Raw genomic sequence first — 17953 nt, forward strand, 5'->3', positions numbered from 1 at the left:
TGGGAGACAGCTGAGTCTGCATCGTGGGGCACTCACTACTTCCCACGCACTGCCTCACTGGGACCACACAGCTGCCCCACAAACACCTTCAGCTCAGAGAAGTCAAGAGACAGTACAGAACCAGGACTGGCATGATAGGTACTGACTCCTGTCTGGTGCTCTTTCCTCAGGAGCAGAAGTCCATGCTGTAGCAGGAACAACCCACTCCCAAGGAGTCCCTGCAGGTTCCAGAGGACTGCTTGACAGCCCAACCAGATCCCTCAATGGCTGGGGTGATGTCCCTCTCCATCCCTCTTACTCTGCCCAAAGAAGCCTCTGACAGATGCCAGAAGACTGAAGGACAACAGGGACCCCCACACTTTGCCTGATTCCCTTCCTCTGCTCACTGAAGCCTCATATAGCTGCCAAGCCAGCATCTCCAAATGGAAGCCCAGGGGCAACAGGTTCAGGAGGTCCCACCCAGCACCGAGAAGAGACAGACACTCCCATGACAATGAGCTGAGAAGTGGGCATGAGAGCACACAGGAGGCCCATCTTGGAACTCTTCCTCTCTCCCTTTTCTCTCTACGGGGACACAGGGTAAAGTGTTTTCCAGTGTAAGTCAGGTCAGAAAGTGGGACAGAACAGTAGAGTCTATGTCCAGCCTGGCATCTTGTTAAATAATCCACAGGGCTGAGTGCTGGACCCAAGATGAGTCCTGTTACATCCAGGAGGCTGAAGAGAGATGCAGAGTAGGGAAGGGACAGCAGGAGACCCCATGATGCAACCAGGGACATCCTAGCCTAGTGCAAGTCTTGGAGATGCAAAAGTCAGAAGCCAAGAAGAGAGGGCTATGGATGGCACTCTGGGCAGGATACCTATGTGGATAAACACATATGGCCAGCAAGAAGAAAGGCCTCCTGGGATTCAATCTTCTCATCACAATCAGCAGAAGCTAGAGGAGGAAGACCATAGAGACAAGGTTCTGTTACCAGAACTCCCAGGACCCCTGAAGGTGGTCCTCTGCAGCCTGTCCTTCACTGGCCCTTCACTGGTGGGCAGCTGTTCCAGGCATTCCTGAGGGGATGGGCTCTGCTCCTGGGTATGGGACAGAGCCATTTTTCTACAAGGGGAAATACCAGGATAATCAGAGAAAGTCACTCCCACACAGGTACTGGGCATGCTGAGATGACCTGCCACAATGTGCTCCTGGAGAACATACTTCAAATGTCAGCAGCTACCACAGTAGGGTGAGGTGCTTCCACACACCTCCCAATCTTTATAAGCCATCAATGACATAGTTATTATTCACCCCAGTTTACAAGTGAGAAAATTAAGACCAGAGAGGTGAACCAACTGGCCAAGGTCATGCAACTCAATAGTGTCCCTGGGGTCAAACTCAGCCTTGGCCTGCTCTGTGCCCACATCATGCTGTCTCCCCAAATGCTCCACCCAGTGACTCACAAGGACAAGGCTCTGCTCAGGCACAAAAAGCCACTGACATTTACACTCTGCTCCATGCCAGGGAGGTTTGGAGGAGACCATACCCTTGAGAGATGGTGCCATGTAACACCCTGGACTCCACTTTGCGCTTCTGAAATTTATGGTCATAAACAGACTGAGTTCCACAACCAAATGCCGAGGACATTTGGGGAAAGTGTGTGTAATCCTAGCTCAAGTGGGCCTGGCATCAGCTCAAGGTGCAGGCCGCAGCCCCCTCCCCCACAATACACACAGATACACTTCGCTAGCCACCCTAAAAGTTGGGGCAGGTAAAAACACCCACTAAGGCCTTCTACATCTTACGGAAGGAGACGATTTTGTTTTGTTTTGTTATTTTTCAGCGTATGGGATAAACCCGAGGCCTCATGCATGCTGGGCAAGCACTCTCCCACATCCTCAGTCCCAGGAGGAGGTTTCTGAAAGACCTGAGATGATGGAGGCAAAAGGAGCCCTGCATGCAGCCCCACGCCTATCCACTGTACCCCAAGACCCAGAGGATCCCCAAAACAAGCCTTCCACAACCACCCTTTAAGTCAATCCAAATGAGCAGAACAGGGGTTGCCCACAGGCCACAACTCCTATAATCCCAAAACCTCATCTCACCCCTACCTGATGTGCAAGCTCCCCCCTCCAAAGGCCTAGGTAATTCAGACTTTGTCGGCAGGCACAAAACACATCTGCCTGAATTTTTCATCCAAACAACCACATGCTAAGTTTTCCTAGACAAAGCTGATAGCTGATTTCTTGGCCAGTTAGGCCACCTGGCCCACTGTCCTGACGGGAGTTCAACTTTAAAAAAGCCATTCCAGGCCCTGCATCGCATCCTAACTCTTGTGGTTGCTGACTTACTGGCACTGAACACAACTTCATAGCACGCTAAAATCATGCCAACTTAACAATGATGCTTTAAATAATAAAAAAACCCTCAAAATTATTCGTAAGAGGAAATTTACTAAATAAAACAAAAAGGTTGAATTCCTATATATGGGATCTATGAATAATAGCTGTTTCTTCCAGTGTGTTCCTAACTGGACTTTCCTAACCTTTTCAGTTCACACACCCTACTTACAAAATACAAGTAAACCATCTTTTAAAAAGTACACATTAAAAGTATGCTTTTTTTCCTTGCCAGGTGGGTCTCATCCCACATGCCTGGTGAATTCCCCAGCTGTGCCAAGTCTCACCCTAGATACTGGTCCGTCAGCCAGCTGAGATGAGCCCTGTTGCATCAGAAGCTGAAGATAAATGCAGAAGAGGGAAGGGACAGAAGAAGACCCCGTGTGGCTGCTACCTGGAGCATCCCAGTGTGTGTGTGCACTGGGAGGGGCTGCAGCCTGGACTCTCAAGCTGGCAGCCCACCGGCTGGAGCTCTGATTACATGCTCCCCCCAGTGTCTAGGGCATTTGGTCTGTGGGGCTCTGTCTGTTTATTACCATAAATTTCAGAAGCAGAGCACGGAAACAAGGTCCTTACATGTTCCTGAGTCTTGTTAGTTAAAACCTGTTTTTCTCAAGTTAGTAGATGTTTCTAAAAAAAACACAATCTGTAATTTGTAAGCAGATTAACACCCAGATTTCAAAACCCCTGCAGCCAGCTCACACCCATCCCCCTTGGCAAATATGTTTACACCGTACAGGGCCATGCCATATCAAACCTCCCTCAGAGTACAGAGTGAGTCTACCGCTCACTCCCCTATCAGCTCCTGGAGCTTTCTACGAGGGAGTCTGTGTCCTCCAAGGATCAGAGAGAAGGACAGAGGGTATAACTACTAAGAAAGACAGCTTCCTCACCTGCTCTTCAAAACATTACAAAAACCCTACGTCTAATTCATCACAATCCCAATATGACCCATAATCAAAGCATGGTGATTTTTGTGACAAATCTCCTCTAGGAATGCCAATGAACCAGGTAGATGGGGGTAACATATCCAACATGACTTAATATAAATAAATTTTTAAATATCCTGAAGCACATTTAGTACCAAAGAATCCTGTCTGGCTATGATGTCATCTGTAAGTATTAGAGGCCCCACTGAGAATATCCCCCAACCCACTTATCTGCTGGTCCCTGGACAGATCTGGAGGCCTCACCCAGGAGCAGCTTAACAATGGAGCTTTCCTGCTGTCCTCCAAGGAGGGGAAAGCCCAGTGCCAGTGCCCACAAACTCAAAGAGCCACTGCGGGGACAGATGGACAGTCACATGTGACGTGCTCATTAGCTAGGCACTGTCTGAAAAGAAAGTCACTCTGTCCTTTCCTGACACTTCCTCTTGCCACTCGGCTCATCCCAGCAGGCTCAGGGTCAACGTGCTTGGCCCGGGGTACTCAAGCCACAGCGGCACGCAGGGACATCTATTATGGGAAGGCACCAGGGAGACATCCAAAGCCAACTGGAGCTGACAGCCAGGGACACAGGCAGCACCTGCCCAAGAAGAAAAGGCTGTCCTCAGGGCCTGGAGCTGGCTCCAGCTCTGCCCCCACCCCTATGTGACTTGGCCTCTTTCTCCCTCCTCTGGAGGGCTCTGGTGGTTACCACACCCCTCCTCTAGTCCTAACAGGCTAAACTGCTATTAAGAAAGTAAATAAAAACTTTCCCCAGAGAAAGAAAGAAAGAACTGGAATAAATGCAGCTTCCCGCTCCCAAGGACGGAGGTTGAGAAAGAAGCACAAGGCGTTGGACCAGGCGCAGGAGTCCCCCGGCTCCATGAGGACCTCCTCCAGCCGCCTTCCATCGCCTGACCTTCCTCAAGAGCTGGCACAGAGGCCACTCCAGCCACGCTGAAAAGGAGGCTCTCTCTGGAAGTTATCTAGGGCATGAAGACCTTCAAATCTAGTCATCAGAACTCAAAAACACCCCCAAGAGAAGGTTGCCTGGCCAGATCTAGGAACGTGGCAGCAAGAAAGCAACCTGTTCTTTTCCAAAATAAACAAAACAGGCCCTTCTAACAGGCAGAAAGCATCTTACAGTCATGCACTCACACAGGGAAGGAACTTTTATTCCAGCAGGGAGGTTTCCCACATAGCTCTCCAGCAGCCCTTTCACAGTCAACACATACCATCTGTAGGCCTCGCCTCCCACCTGGAAGGCATGTTAATAAGAATGTACCAAGCTGAGGCTGGCCCAGCAGCTCAGCAGTAGCGCACTTGCCTGGCATGCATGAGATCCAGAATTTGATCCTCAGTCACACTCACTCATGCACACACACACACACACACACACACACACACACATTTACTAAGCAAATTCAATCCCCCGTAACTTCAGAGCACCGCAGACCAGCTCTCTTCAGAGCAAAGGAGTGGTTCTGCACATCTAAAGACTAGGGCCCCCTTTGGTATGAGAACCCAGCAGCAAGCTGCCCTGACCGATGGATAAGCCAGGGCTGAGTCTCTGAGGAGCCCTCTCTGGGGCAGGCTGCACAGACACCTCAAGCTTAGTATATCTAAATCAGAGCTTGCCACGGCCCTCCCACTGTCCCAGGGCTCCTCACCCACAGGGGTACAGCACCACCCACAGCTCCCAGCCCTCCTCACCCATCTTATCCACATGGATGTTCCCACCTGGGCCATGCAACAACTGTTACCTACAGTTCCACCCCTCTACCATTCCCACACTGCTGGCCAAATTAATTTCTTTAAAAGGTAAAATCCTGGCAAGCCACTCCCCTCAGGATCTGTAGCTTCTCTGAGACTCCAAAAGGACCAAAAGAACCTTCCAGATCTCCTGCCTTATCAACTTTAGACTCACCTGGTTCCCTTCACTGATTATCCCAGCCATGCTAAACCATTCCTGGAACCCAAGGGTTTCCTCCCCAGGCCTGTGCTCAACCATCGCTCTTCTCTCCTGCTAGCGCTGGGCGCCACTGCCAGCTGTGCTGAGAAGTCTTCCGCAACCCACCCTACCATTTCATGTCACCTGCAGGGCTGGCTCACAATGCCTGGCGATTCAGCTCTATACATGGAAAACTAAACCCACAGGAGCAGCGAGGAGGCTGGGGTCTTAGAGTTTTAGTCTGCTTCAAAATCACTTGGAAAGTTTGCTAGTTAAGCCACAGACTGGTGAGCCACATCCCACAGTAGGTGTAGGATGGGACTGAGAATCTGCATTCCTAGCAAGTTCATATGTAAATACTGCTGGTTCTGGGAACTTACTGTGAGAACCACAGTGCTGGAGGCAGCAGAGGCGACTTGCCCCCAGATCAGGTAGGAAGCCTCCACCTGCTGCCTCTACCCCAAATCTGGCCTTGCCCTCAAGAGAAAACTTCAGTTGCTCCCCTTCCCCCCACTTTAATGATCTCTGGGAGATACCATGAAAGGTTAGCAAGTGGCTCCTGTCCCCTCCTAACTAAGCACCTTCTTTGACTTGGGACACTAACATCTCAATTTTGACCTTTTGTGGACAAGAAAAAAGTTCTGTTAAATCTCTGAGACTTTTTTCTTTTTTCTTTTGCTGAGAAAAAGGAAACATCAGTTCACTCTTTCCTCCAAGGAGCCGAAAGAATAAATGTGTTGAGGAAAAGACAAACTTCTGAACCAAAGTCCATGGATTTCTGATGACTTGTCCTTCTGTCCAGGCCTTTAAGATCACAAATCAGAGACCATCACTCAAAACTCCAGGCTTCTTCGTAATGAAGTCCAGCCTCGGGGCTTCTATCAACAGGCTCAGAAATATCCTAACACAGTATCAATCCTCAAAGGCAACAGATACTAGAGAAAGAACCCAGGGGGAGAAAACGAGAAAAATGGTCTCTCCCCATCAGTCAGCCCCAACCAGACCTGGAGAGTCCAGGCTTCTCAATGGAGCCAGGTCTCGGGTAATCAAGGCCCAGGTCTCTCAGGCCCTAAACCAGGAAGTCCACGCTTCCCTTCTCCTCCCCTGTTCATCCTGTCTGATAATGGGAGTGTCACCCACACCCAACTGCATTTCCTGAAAAAGGGATGTGTGATAATTCAGCTACAAAACTGTAAATCACCACACAATCCAAAAGATCTTAGGTAAACAGTGGTGCATCCATAGGATGGAATGCTGAGCCATTTAAATGACACTGGCAAAGGTATTCATTGACAAAGAAGAAAGGGTATCACATGTTGTCTTATTTTTTAGAAAAGCAAGCTGAAAAAGGAAAGCACACTGTTTTTCTTGAATGACGGGGTGATACATTATATTGAAATTCTTTTTTTTTTTTTTTTGTCTTTTTTCATTTTTATCGGTACCAGGGATTGAACTCACGACTGCCTGCTTGAAAGGCAGGCGCTTATGCCGCTAAGCTAAATTCCCAGCCCCTATATTGAAATTCTTCATTTCCTTTGTTTACTACAGAAAAATGTGCTCAATTTTTACAATGTTAAACTGTATAAAAATCTTAAGCAGGGATATGATCGCACATACCTGTAATCCCAGTACTTGAGAGGCTGAGGCAGGGGGACTGCTGCAAATTTAAGGCCACCCTGAGCTATACAGTGAGTTCAAGATGAGCCTCAACTACATAGTAAGATACTGTATCACAAAACCAAAATAATAATAATAGAATAATAATAATCTTATATATAGTATCTTTTGTTAAAATTGTAAAAAATAAGCAAACTCACAAATCATAATTTAAAAGATTATTCCAGATCACTCTAGCTCTTGTTCAGGGTGGAATGGGCAAAGAGTTAGGTGACAGATCAGAAATGCTATAAATAATGCCTCTGCCCGCCGTTGGTTAGCCACCGTCCTTCACCAGCAGACAACTGGCAGAAGGAACGTGGTCATCTAACTTTGGGAATGAGGCTCAACCGCCCTTCTCAGAAGAGTGGTGAGAAAAATCACTTGGCACAGCCCTTCCTTGACATTGGCTCATGTGTTAAAAGATACAAATAATTATCAACTGCTCATACCACCACTCCTCAAAAAAGCTAGGATCCTAGCTTAGAATTATGTACTATAGCAAGTGTGGCTGAGCCAGAAATCAAGTCATATAATACGATTAACGTCCCTTAGGGTAGTGGGTGGCTGCACCAGGACCCTGGGGCCAACTCTGGGCCTCTTGCCTACTACTGTAATTAAAGTTTTGCTGGACCATAGTAACACACACTAACTTTTATACTGCCTACGACTTATTAATTCACATATGTGTTTATGACTATTGATGGGTTTTGTTTTTAGCTACAGTGGCAGAGTTGAGTACTTGCAAGAGACCTACGACCAGAAAGCCCAAAGTATTTATAATCTGGCCCTCTAAAGACAAAGTTTGTCCACTCTAACTCCAAAGCTATCGAGCAAATCATAAACACAGCTGTCTTAGGAAATGAATTAGGGTCACTAGAGTTGTACAAGAGCAGCCCAATAAGGCTTGTATCGGAGCCAGGACCCCACTTTACGCTGTGCTCCTGACTGAGGAGCTCACCAGTAAACACAGAGCTGCCCATCACCCAGGCCACCCCCCCTTCTAGGGTGGGTTGTCCAGGGCAAGGTGGGGCCTATGTGCTGCCCCAAAGGGGTCAGCCCTGGGCAGTGGGAGAGGCGTCAGACGCCAGCTCCCCATACATCTCTCCTCCTTCTTCCTGCCACTGCTGTTTCTGGGGCCTGCCAGCCCCAACTGCTACTGCCAGCAGTCCCTTTCCTGCCCCTAAAGGGAAAAGACTCATTCAGTCCAGAGCCTGAGCTCATACAAACCTGTCCTACGACCTCGCCATTCTTTTATTTCTGTATTTTCATGGAATCCCTAACAAAAGCCCCCCTGCTAGGCAATCGCTGGATATGAACACATGCATGAAATACGGGGGTCTCAGTGGATGACACCTACAGAGTCAGGCACACAGGGATACACTCTGCTGCCTCCACTCTAAGCCCTCTGAGCCCCTCTCAACCACAGGGCAGTGGCCCCGCCTGAGCTCCAGGTTATTCAGTGTGGATTCCACACGGATCTGCAAACAGCCCTTTAATGGGCTTATGGAGTGGCGCCTCGTCAGAAAAAGAGGTTTCTGGGCCTCAAGTGGTCTCCCAGGCTAAGGACTTCATGTTCCCCCAAAGCTGCTTCGGGACTACTGGGATTTTTCTAGGAACTGTTTAAACATTCTACACTCATGTGCTAACACACATGAGCTTGAGAGGTAAGCACTCAGACCCTCTTCCCCAATAAATATAACCAGTCTCCAGATGTCTTTATGAGAAGTACAACCAGCACAACATGAAGGTGCTAACTACTGCGTAGCCGTGCAGAAACCTGCAGGAGCCTGGACTCCAGCACAGGCAGATGACAGGGGCGGCCTCTCCTCCCTCTGCTGGGCACGTGGAGTACTGATCACAGACAATCCAGCCAAGCATGAGTCCTGGTGGAAATTTCCCTTTCTGACTAAAATCTCACTCAAGTTTTCTGTGTAATCATTTCAAAACATTTTTCTCAGAAAGTGAAGCTGGTAACAAGGTTAAAGACCTCTCAGTAGGTGACCTGGGTTTTGAATTCTGACTCTGGCACTGACTCGCAAGTGTGACCTAAGCTTGTGTTTGAGCCCCAGTTTTATCTGTTCTTGAGGAGTGGATTAGATCTTTCACATAATAGCATGTAGGGATCAAAGTACGTGCTAAAAAGCCATTAGCTGATACAACTTTAATATTACTATAATCACACAACACCCAGGAAAGAGGTGCAGATATGCCGAGATCAGAGCGGACATGAGTGAGATCAGCCTAAGAAGCACTCTAGATCCCCAGCTCTCCCTGCTGGGCACTGGATCCATCTGAGTCAGGAAGGCTGCTAGGGCTGGGGATGACGCTGTGACCCTCTCTTGGGAACCTGTGAGGTTTATTCAGGAGTGTGGTGTGAGGCATTCCTCAGCAGAGAGAGGCAACCCATATGCTGGCCACCTGTTTGGAGCACCTTAAAAACAAGCAGGACATACATGCCCACCAGAACTCCTCATAACCAGGGCGCCAGGCACAGGGAAATGCTCTTCCTGTCCACCACCCTGAGACCCTCAGCACAGCACAGCAACCACAGCACCCCCTGTTTAAAAAGCCATTTTCTAGGAGCCAAGCTGAGTAAGTCTCCAGGACAGCTTAGTGAGCCAGAACTTTACCCCCATCTTGTCCTCTTGTTCTTCCACAAGAAGACAAAGGAGAGGGAGGAATGGAAGAGAGGAAGCACCACCAGGTAGCTGTGCCTCAGTGGGACAGCCTGCCATAGCCCATTACCTGTTACCCACGAGCTCCAGGCAAGTGCGTACAGGAAACAGCAGACCTGGCTGCAACACAGTGCCCGCCCGCCCTTTGCCTGTCTATTTTCGGTTGTAAACACCTCAAGGAGCCAGAACCGCCAAGGTTTTTTCAATTTTAAAAAGATCTGAAATGTTTGTTTAAACACCTGTCAAACAGTAACTACATGTAGCTTACCAGGCAATCTATCCCTGCCTTGGCCTTCCTCTGCACCAAAATCAGTGCCGGAGTACGTGACAGGCAGAGAACACACACTGGAAGTGACCCCAAATTCTAGGATCTACCGTAACATTTCTTTTCATAGGAAGAGTTGCCAGGACCCCTCATCCAGCCCAGCAGACACAGAGGCATTGGTGCCAGGTTTTCTAATTCCTGGACACCACAGATGGTTTTACCTAACAGGGAAAACCAGCAGCGAGGCCCAAGTTCCAGGCCAGCTTGGTCACCAACAATGTGTGACTGCAGGCACACCAGCTCGCCCCTTCAGGACTACAGGTGCCAGGCCCTGGTGTGTAAGACGAGGCAACTGACCTAGATGATCTCTAGTTGCCAGTTTAGGACCACAGCATTTGCACCTGGAGTACAAAAGGTGAGAGGAAGAATCACAGAGAGCTGTTTCTGAAAACTGAGATGCAATGGAGTCCAGAAAGAATCACATTCAAAAGAAATTAGGTACAGAGCCTTCTAGACATGAAAGGAGAAAGAGAAACCCGGCATGCTGCATACACCTGTAATCCAGCACTCCTGGAGGCTGAGGCAGGAGAATCACAAGTTCTAACCCACTCTGAGTGATGTAGTGAGCCCATGTTTCTAAAGTGAAAGGGGGTGAGGTGCTGGGGATTTAGCTCAGTGCAAAGGCCCTGGGTTCAACCCCACTACCACAAAAAAAGGAAGGTAGTTTTGTAGAAGGGGGGTGGGGAACCCCCACACTGTCTTCACAAAAGTAGCAAGATGGAAATTCTACGGCCTCACTCAAGAAACATTACTCAGGGAACATCGATAAGGTGCTCCAGAGGTAGGAAGAGGGGAAGTTTGTCTCTTGCCACCATTCTCACACACACACACACACACACACACACACACACACACACACGTACAGGTTCTTACAGGAACAACGAACTCCTCGAAGGACAGCTGGAGCACAATCCAGAGAGCACTAAAGACAAACCCTGGCCTGGCTTTCTCTTCAGTCTCCATCCCCTAACCCTTCCCTCCCACACTCCCTACGTAGCAGACTTTGTTTCCCCCCCAAAATAAAGGCAATCAGATGTGAGCACACTCCAATCCCCTGCCCTGTATCTCAGACCCTCCCCCAGCCTCTCCTCCAGCCCGAACTCTGCCAAAAGGAATCTGCCTCTCCTACCTTTTCTTCTGCTTTCACAAAGGTCTTTCCCCTCACACCCACAATCCCGCTCTCTGGCACCAAATACAACCTCCTGTTGACTTTGCCTCTCCTTCAAGGTCAGTGACTCCTAAAAACGGTGCACTTGTCTCTCCCTTTCCCCCAGCGGCCCTCTGTGACATCTCATGGCTCAAGCCAGTGGGTCCCCTCAGCCTAACTCCACCTCCACCTCCACCCTCCGCAGGGTTTCCTGCCGACCCCCCACCCCCACCCCAGCTTTCCTCTCCGGCCTCCTCTCCACAGCTGGCTTCACCGGCCCCTCTTCCTGCACTCGCTCCATGGTGTGGGATCCAAGCATGCCACAGGCCCTCCAGCCTCTGCTATGTGCACTGTCTCCTGGACTGCTCCAGCCTCCAGCCGCTGCTCGCCTGTTCTCAGCCTCAATGGGTCCTCTCATCCACCTCAAGCACTAAGTGACACAGTCTGTATCACAAGGCCCTATTACAGTCCCGCAGGCAACTAGAAGGGCACACGAGGAACACTGGTGGTGGGGGGGGTGTGTGATAGAATTGTCCTACACGGTGACTGTACTGGTTACATGACTAGATGCATCTGTCCAACTGTGCAGAACTGCACACTAAAAAGGGTGACTATACCTGGAAATTCTACCTTAACTTTAAAAAGAATGGGAAAAATACTAACATCTCATGTCTAATATACCATCTTCTCCCAAAGCAGCTCCTCCTTCCCCAGCATCCTCTGTTGTCATTAATGCAGCATCACCCAGCTCTCTCCTCCAGCTAGACATCTCACGTCTCCCTGCACACACATGGGTCTGTGCCTCAAGTCAGACTCCCCCTCTGCTCCCATCGCCTGGGACTCGAGCCACACTCACTTCTCACAGGCTGCTCAGGTCTCACCCTTCCCACAGGTGCAATTCCAGAAGGAACAGGAACTCCGAGCTCTACAATCCCTCCAACTCTTCTTCCCAATGGGTCTCCCCAGTTCTTGACAGTTATTTAACAGGAATGCTAAAACTATTCCCAGTTGTCAACTCAAGAAAATGCTCTCTCTAAATATTGCTGTCTAATTTTGCACACAGCTCTTGTTTCAACTGACAAAGATAATGACTCAGTGTCCATGGCTCTTGATGGAAAATTATCCTGCCAAGTTTTGAGCTTCCCAATAATAGACTTCTCCAAACTTCTCTTTGAGAAAGGAGAAGTGACATCCCTTCCTGATCCTTTTCTGTTACCAACAAAGGCACCCAAAAGACCCCACAGTTGACCAGGGAGTGTCACAGGAAAATTCTGGTATATCCCCAAAGGACTGAGTAAAAATAAAGAAACTCAACTTTGAAGTAGGGGCTTAGAATGTTTTTCTGTGTACAATAAGCACAGTTTTCCAGTTTTCCTGCATGCCCATCAGTTGCTAAAAGTCAGGGCATAAATTCTGGGTCACACTGAAGACAAAATGTAGACCCAAAAGTATCTTTCTGCACACAAAAGAAATGGTTTGCTGTCTTCAACACTGAAGTTTCGATTCACTGTCAAACAACTCCTCAAATTACGTATATGCCCATGTTGCACTATTACACTCTTGTTAGGATATATATCTATATGTACATAGATAGACAGATTAAATGTACAGTTTGAAATGCAGCCATTCATTCCCTGCAGACACAGGTCTAGCCTTTCCTACATACAGGACAGAAATGTCCAAGCAAAAAGTAAAGGCGAGTAAAGCAACAGCGTGGAGCACTCACTTGCGGATACCTGAGTTGGCTTCTGCAGCATTCAGTTTGCTTATATTCATTCAGTCACTATTAAAAAATGGGCCCATAAAGTTATTTCATGTACATACTCCCCACTCTTGCATATCCCTAGGTTGGAACCACCAGTCTCTCATTCCTCAGCACTCCTGGGCCAGCCTCCACTGCCCTGCATCCACCAGGCACAATAAATGCCAATGGGTCACTACCTCTAACTCTCTGGTGACAAGTTACATCTCTGCCAGCCAGTGCACAGGTGGGGTCTCCTTTAAAGCCCTTTCTACGTGGCTTCTACCAGTGTGCATTAACACACTGGCATCTCTTTTTTTTTTTTTTTTTTTTGGTACCAGGAATTGAACTCATGACCTCAAACTTGCAAGGTAGGCACTTATGCCACTGAACTAAATCTCCAGACCACACCAGCATCTCTTTAAACCTCTCAATTACTTATAAGCAGGTCTCAGAGAGATCGCTGGCAGCATGAGATGACCCTTTCTAAAGTCTAACCTGGGGTTCTAAACCAAGGGCAGTTTTGCCCTCCAAGTGACATCTGGCAATGTGCAGACAACTTTGATGGTCATAACTGGTGGCTCAGAGGGGCTACCTGTCAAGTGAAGGACTCTGCTACACATCCTATAATACACAGAACAGGCAACCAAGAATTATGAACCCAAAGTGTCAACAGTCCAGAGGTTGCAAAACCCTGTCTTAGGCATGCATTGGCTCTGAGGGAGGTGCACAGACTGCCTAGTTCAACTTTTCTTTTGAGCCACCTGTGATCAGGCCAAAAACTGTTACAATTCTGCATTGTATGCACTTATTTGCAAGGCTGAATGTAACACCCAAAACTGTTGCCTGAGTCTTAAGGATGCTGCTTCTGTGAACCACCAGCCTCCATCCCCTCTACTTCTTCTCAGGAGAGGGGCCTTCCTCCAAAACAACATCTCCCAACAGCCGTCCCACCAAGCTCACTCATCCATCCACAGCATGACAACAGGTGAGCTGGCATCTACACATGTTCAAATCCTTTGGCATGGTGGTAAGCCTGGCAGGTCCAGCTTCTTACTCTTGAGCGTGGATAAATTTTCCAATGGGCTGCAAGCCCAACCCAAGCTGGAAGGCTACACTCAAGTCTCTTGCCCTTCAGGAAGGAGACATCTCTCAGCCACATGGAGGGTCCCAGCACCAGACCTGCCCATACGGCACTATCCAAAGTGGGACTGCTAAGCTCCTCTGGGTGAGTCAGAGAGGCCTGTACACTGAATGAGAATGAGCTTGGGAAAAGCTCCAGTTTAGGGGATTTAGCCCAAACCACTCGCAAGACCACCAGTGTATAGAAGACGAGGTAGGAGCACAGAAAGGCAAAGGGTGGGAAGGTTCAAGAAGGATCCCGTTTCCCAAGTTCCCCCCAAAGTTCCACCTGCGAAACCCAACAGCTGGCTCAGGCCAGAGAAGACAAAGTTTTGCCACAAATCTGCAGCCCAGGGCAGTCAGACCTCCAGCCACACACTGCAGGGTGGTCTAAGAATCAGTGATCTAGGAATCACTGCAGGGTAGTCTAGGAACCAGTGGTCTAGGAATCACTGCAGGGTGGTCTAGGAATCAGTTGTGGTCTAGGAACCACTGTCACGAGGAAGCGAGGCAGGAACGTTGCCCTGACGACCATGTGGCACGGACAGCAAGCTGTAGCACACCAGGGCCACCGGGCACTTCCCGAGCCCGCGGCACGCGGCCGTTGTCCCCTCCCTGAGGCGCCTAGCGCGAGGGCTGAAGAGGGCACGCGGTGAGTCCCGCCCCAGGGCTCGCGGCCAGAGAAATTGGTGACGCAAAGCCGCTCTGTCACTGCAAGAAGGACCCTGCAGAAGGCAAGGCACAACTACAGTAGTACCTTAACGGCGCCCGCGCCCGCGCCACATTAGTGGGGGGCAAGCTTACCTAGGCACAGGAAGCGGGATTCTCGGTCACCGCTCAGCCTCCGCGCGATCGCCACAAAGCTGGCGCCCTGCACGCGTTCGGCTCTGTTTACCAATTCATCCTCGACGGGGGAGGTGCCGCGCCCGTTAGCCCCGCCCCTCTTCCCCTCTCATTGGCTCTCAGACCGTCGCCCGCCCAACGCCACGCGACGCAGGGGAGCGTGCACGGCCCGTGCACCCAGACTTCAGCCAATCGAATTTCAGGGCGGAGAACGAGGAGCCAATGGAAGGCCACTCTGGCGTGTGAAGACTCTGCGGTTTTCCCTTTTCTCTCCTGAGGGTTGCCCTTTTCCGGAGTTAGGGAAGCTGTGTCCCTGCCCCGGGCTTGTGACCTCTTAGGCGTGACAGCAGCGATGGCCGCGTGCGCGCTTTCTCTCTACTGCAGTTCGCCGGGCCTCTGAGGGGGCCTCTCTTGGAACAAACGATACTGTGGGGCTCGGGACGGGGTTGTACGGAGGGGTTTGAGGACAGGGCGAGCCCTGCGCAGTAAAAACAGGACCTCCTTCCTTTTTTCCTCTCCCTTTTATTTTTGCACAGAAAAGCACTCAGAGGAGGGGAAAGCGAGACGCCACGGATTCAGATCACGCTTGCCTCATGCTCACCAGACTCTCCCATTTTATATTGCTGTCTCCCAGGCCTATTGCGTTTGCTTTGTATGTTTGTGTGGATGCCACCCTTAAAAAACAGTCTTTGCCACTGCGGCCTAGGACGCTGGTGCGCTGGTGGCGTCTCGCCAGAGGTGACTGCTGGAAGAGGGAGCCGGACCTGGAGAAGAGCAAGCGCCTTCTAGGCGTCACTGCTTCTGAAACGGAGCAAATACAGTAGGCTTAGGCCCAGCCGGTACTTTGGCTCCCTTTTACCACACAGGTGGAAGGACCAAGCCTGCAAGCCTCCTGAGGGTGACCTCTGCCCCGTCAGGTGCAAACTTCCTTTACTGCCTGCAGCCCACTAAGCCTTCCCAGCCTCCTCCAGGATCTCCACTCAGGACTCCCAACAATTAATCTGGAGTTCTGTCTAGCAGTAATTCTTGTGGAAAATAGAAGCATAAGAACAATTCAGTGACTTTGGTTTTGTTTGTTTTGTTTTGCAATACTGGGATTGAACTCAGGGCTTTTGTACTGAGCAGAATCTCTGGCCCTTTTTTATTTTGAGCCATGATCTCATTACATGGCTCAGGCAGATCCTGCTTCAATTTGCCATCTTCCTGCCTCAGCCTCCCAGAGTGCTGGGATTACAAGCATGCACTGCCTCACCCAGGGCTTATTGCTCTCTCAAGGGCCTGTGAGTGTTTTCATAAGATACTTAACCCAAAAGACTACTGTTTATTCTAGGATAGTTTTTTCCTCTTGTTTATTAACATTTAATTTTTAGGAAGACATTTTAATATTTATTCTTGAAAAAATGTAAAGGTGGTGGGAGAAGTACTTTATTAACATGAAGTCAGAAGTGAACCTACGCTCGCTCCTGCTTCCTCACTGAACACTTGGAGCTTGGCTTCCCAGAGGTCTTGGGTGAGCTTGTCCATTCCTGCTCCGGAAAGAGTAAGTCTCAACATGTGTGCTTTGGGGTGAACATAACCCTAATAGAGTCAGGCTCCCTTCCTCCTGAGTTAGAGGCCTTGCTTCCAATGTGACAGCGATGGCACTTGGTTGGCTTCATCTGGGTCATGGTGGGGGCGTTCTGAACATTCACACATCCTCCCTGCAGTCCTCCCCTGGGTTCTGCCTCCCCTATCTTCATACTATATAGAAAATAAATTTTAAAGGAGAATTAAGAAGTCATTTTGACTGAAGTTTCAAGTAATTGCCCCCAAACAATCCAGAGCCAGGCCAACCAGGCCAACCAGCCTCCAGGGGTGCCAGCAGCTGTCCCTTACTCCAGCTTAGGAGCCCCCCTGGATATCTAAGGACAAGCATAACCAACTGCCACAAACTATCTTACGGACCACCAGTCTAGTTTTCTAGAGAAATGCCCCTTAGTCTTTGCAAAGAAGGTGCCTTCCTCAGGTTAATATGATTTTGACCCACATTCTTCAGTCACTTGACTTGGCCTGTCAGGATGTTATAAATTCTCTGCTTCTCCTACTAAGAAGTGAGTCGTTCCTTCCGTTGCTCAGACTGAGGGAGACTTGGCCTCTGTCGTTAACCCGTCCATCATCCCTTGCATCAAAACTATGAGCAAAGTCTTCCACTTCATCTTCAGGCTACCTCCTGAGTCAACAGATTTTTACCTCCACATCACTTCTGCCCTGGGCTCAGTCAGCATCATCTGTCACCTGAATCCTTTCAACAGCTCACTAACCGGGGTTCCATACAGCTTCCTACAGTGATCCTTTGTTGTTTGTTTTAAAACAAAAGACAGGTCATGTCACTTCTAAACTCACACCCAGCTGCTGCTGGCTTCTTGACTCACTCAGAATAAAATCTCAAATCCTTGTATTGCTCCGTACACATGCAACGTGACCTTACACCTCAGGTGTCTTTTGGTGTCATTTTCAACAGCGCTTTCCCTCTCTCACATTAATCCAGAGAAGAAGAAAAGCCTCCGCACAGTGGTCTAATACACCAACAACAAGCCCTGCTCATGCACTGCACTCTCACTTGGCCTGGAAGATGCTTTCCTAAGTCTCTGGGCACACACACATGCTTCAGGGGGTCTCTCGTGAGGCATCACCTTATTATCCTACTAAAATGGGACTGTCGTCTGGCTTTATCTGGTCTTAAGAGGAACCCCCACCACTTATCCTGCTATTCTTTTCTTCCTTGTACTAATGTATCTAATTATTTGGTTTTTAACTGTCTATCTCTACCAATTGGACTGTATGTTTCATGAGAGCAAAAACTGTTTCTTTGGTTCACCCTACAGTCTCAGCACCTAGAGCAGTCACTGCCAAGCTGTAGGTGCTCAATAAATATCTAATAAAAACATGGGCAATGGAGACAGATGGTCCAGCTCTGCTAAGGATTAGAATCCCAGCTCTGCTAAGTACTATGTGACCCTGGACTGGTTTCTTAAGCTTTCAGTGCTTCAGTTTCCTCCTCTGTAACTTGACTAATGATAGTATCTGTGTCTAATAGGGTTGTTGAGCATAAAGTGAATTCATAAGTGTGCAAAATGATTAAGCTAGTGCCTGTTACATGGTACATATTATAAAATTTTAGTTATTTTGTTTACTAAATGAATGATAAA

The 17953-nt window shown here is 49.0% G+C and overlaps 1 protein-coding gene across 4 annotated transcripts in view; it reads right to left on the reverse strand.

Annotated features, from left to right (window-relative positions):
- The window catches only part of Coq8a (coenzyme Q8A), a 32917-nt gene extending 18053 nt beyond the window's left edge, over positions 1 to 14864 (reverse strand). Inside the window, exon 1 of one of the 4 annotated variants that reach the window (XM_003474266.5) lies at positions 14727 to 14864. The gene's annotated coding sequence lies outside the window, so the exon portion shown is untranslated. The other 3 variants (XM_013157636.3, XM_013157635.3, XM_013157634.2) reach the window with 3 other exon arrangements.
- Positions 14865 to 17953: the final 3089 nt, after the last annotated feature.

Source organism: Cavia porcellus, unplaced genomic scaffold, assembly GCF_034190915.1.
Source record: "Cavia porcellus strain 051 isolate PalLab524CR breed Dunkin Hartley unplaced genomic scaffold, mCavPor4.1 scaffold_26, whole genome shotgun sequence".
NCBI lineage: Eukaryota > Metazoa > Chordata > Mammalia > Rodentia > Caviidae > Cavia > Cavia porcellus.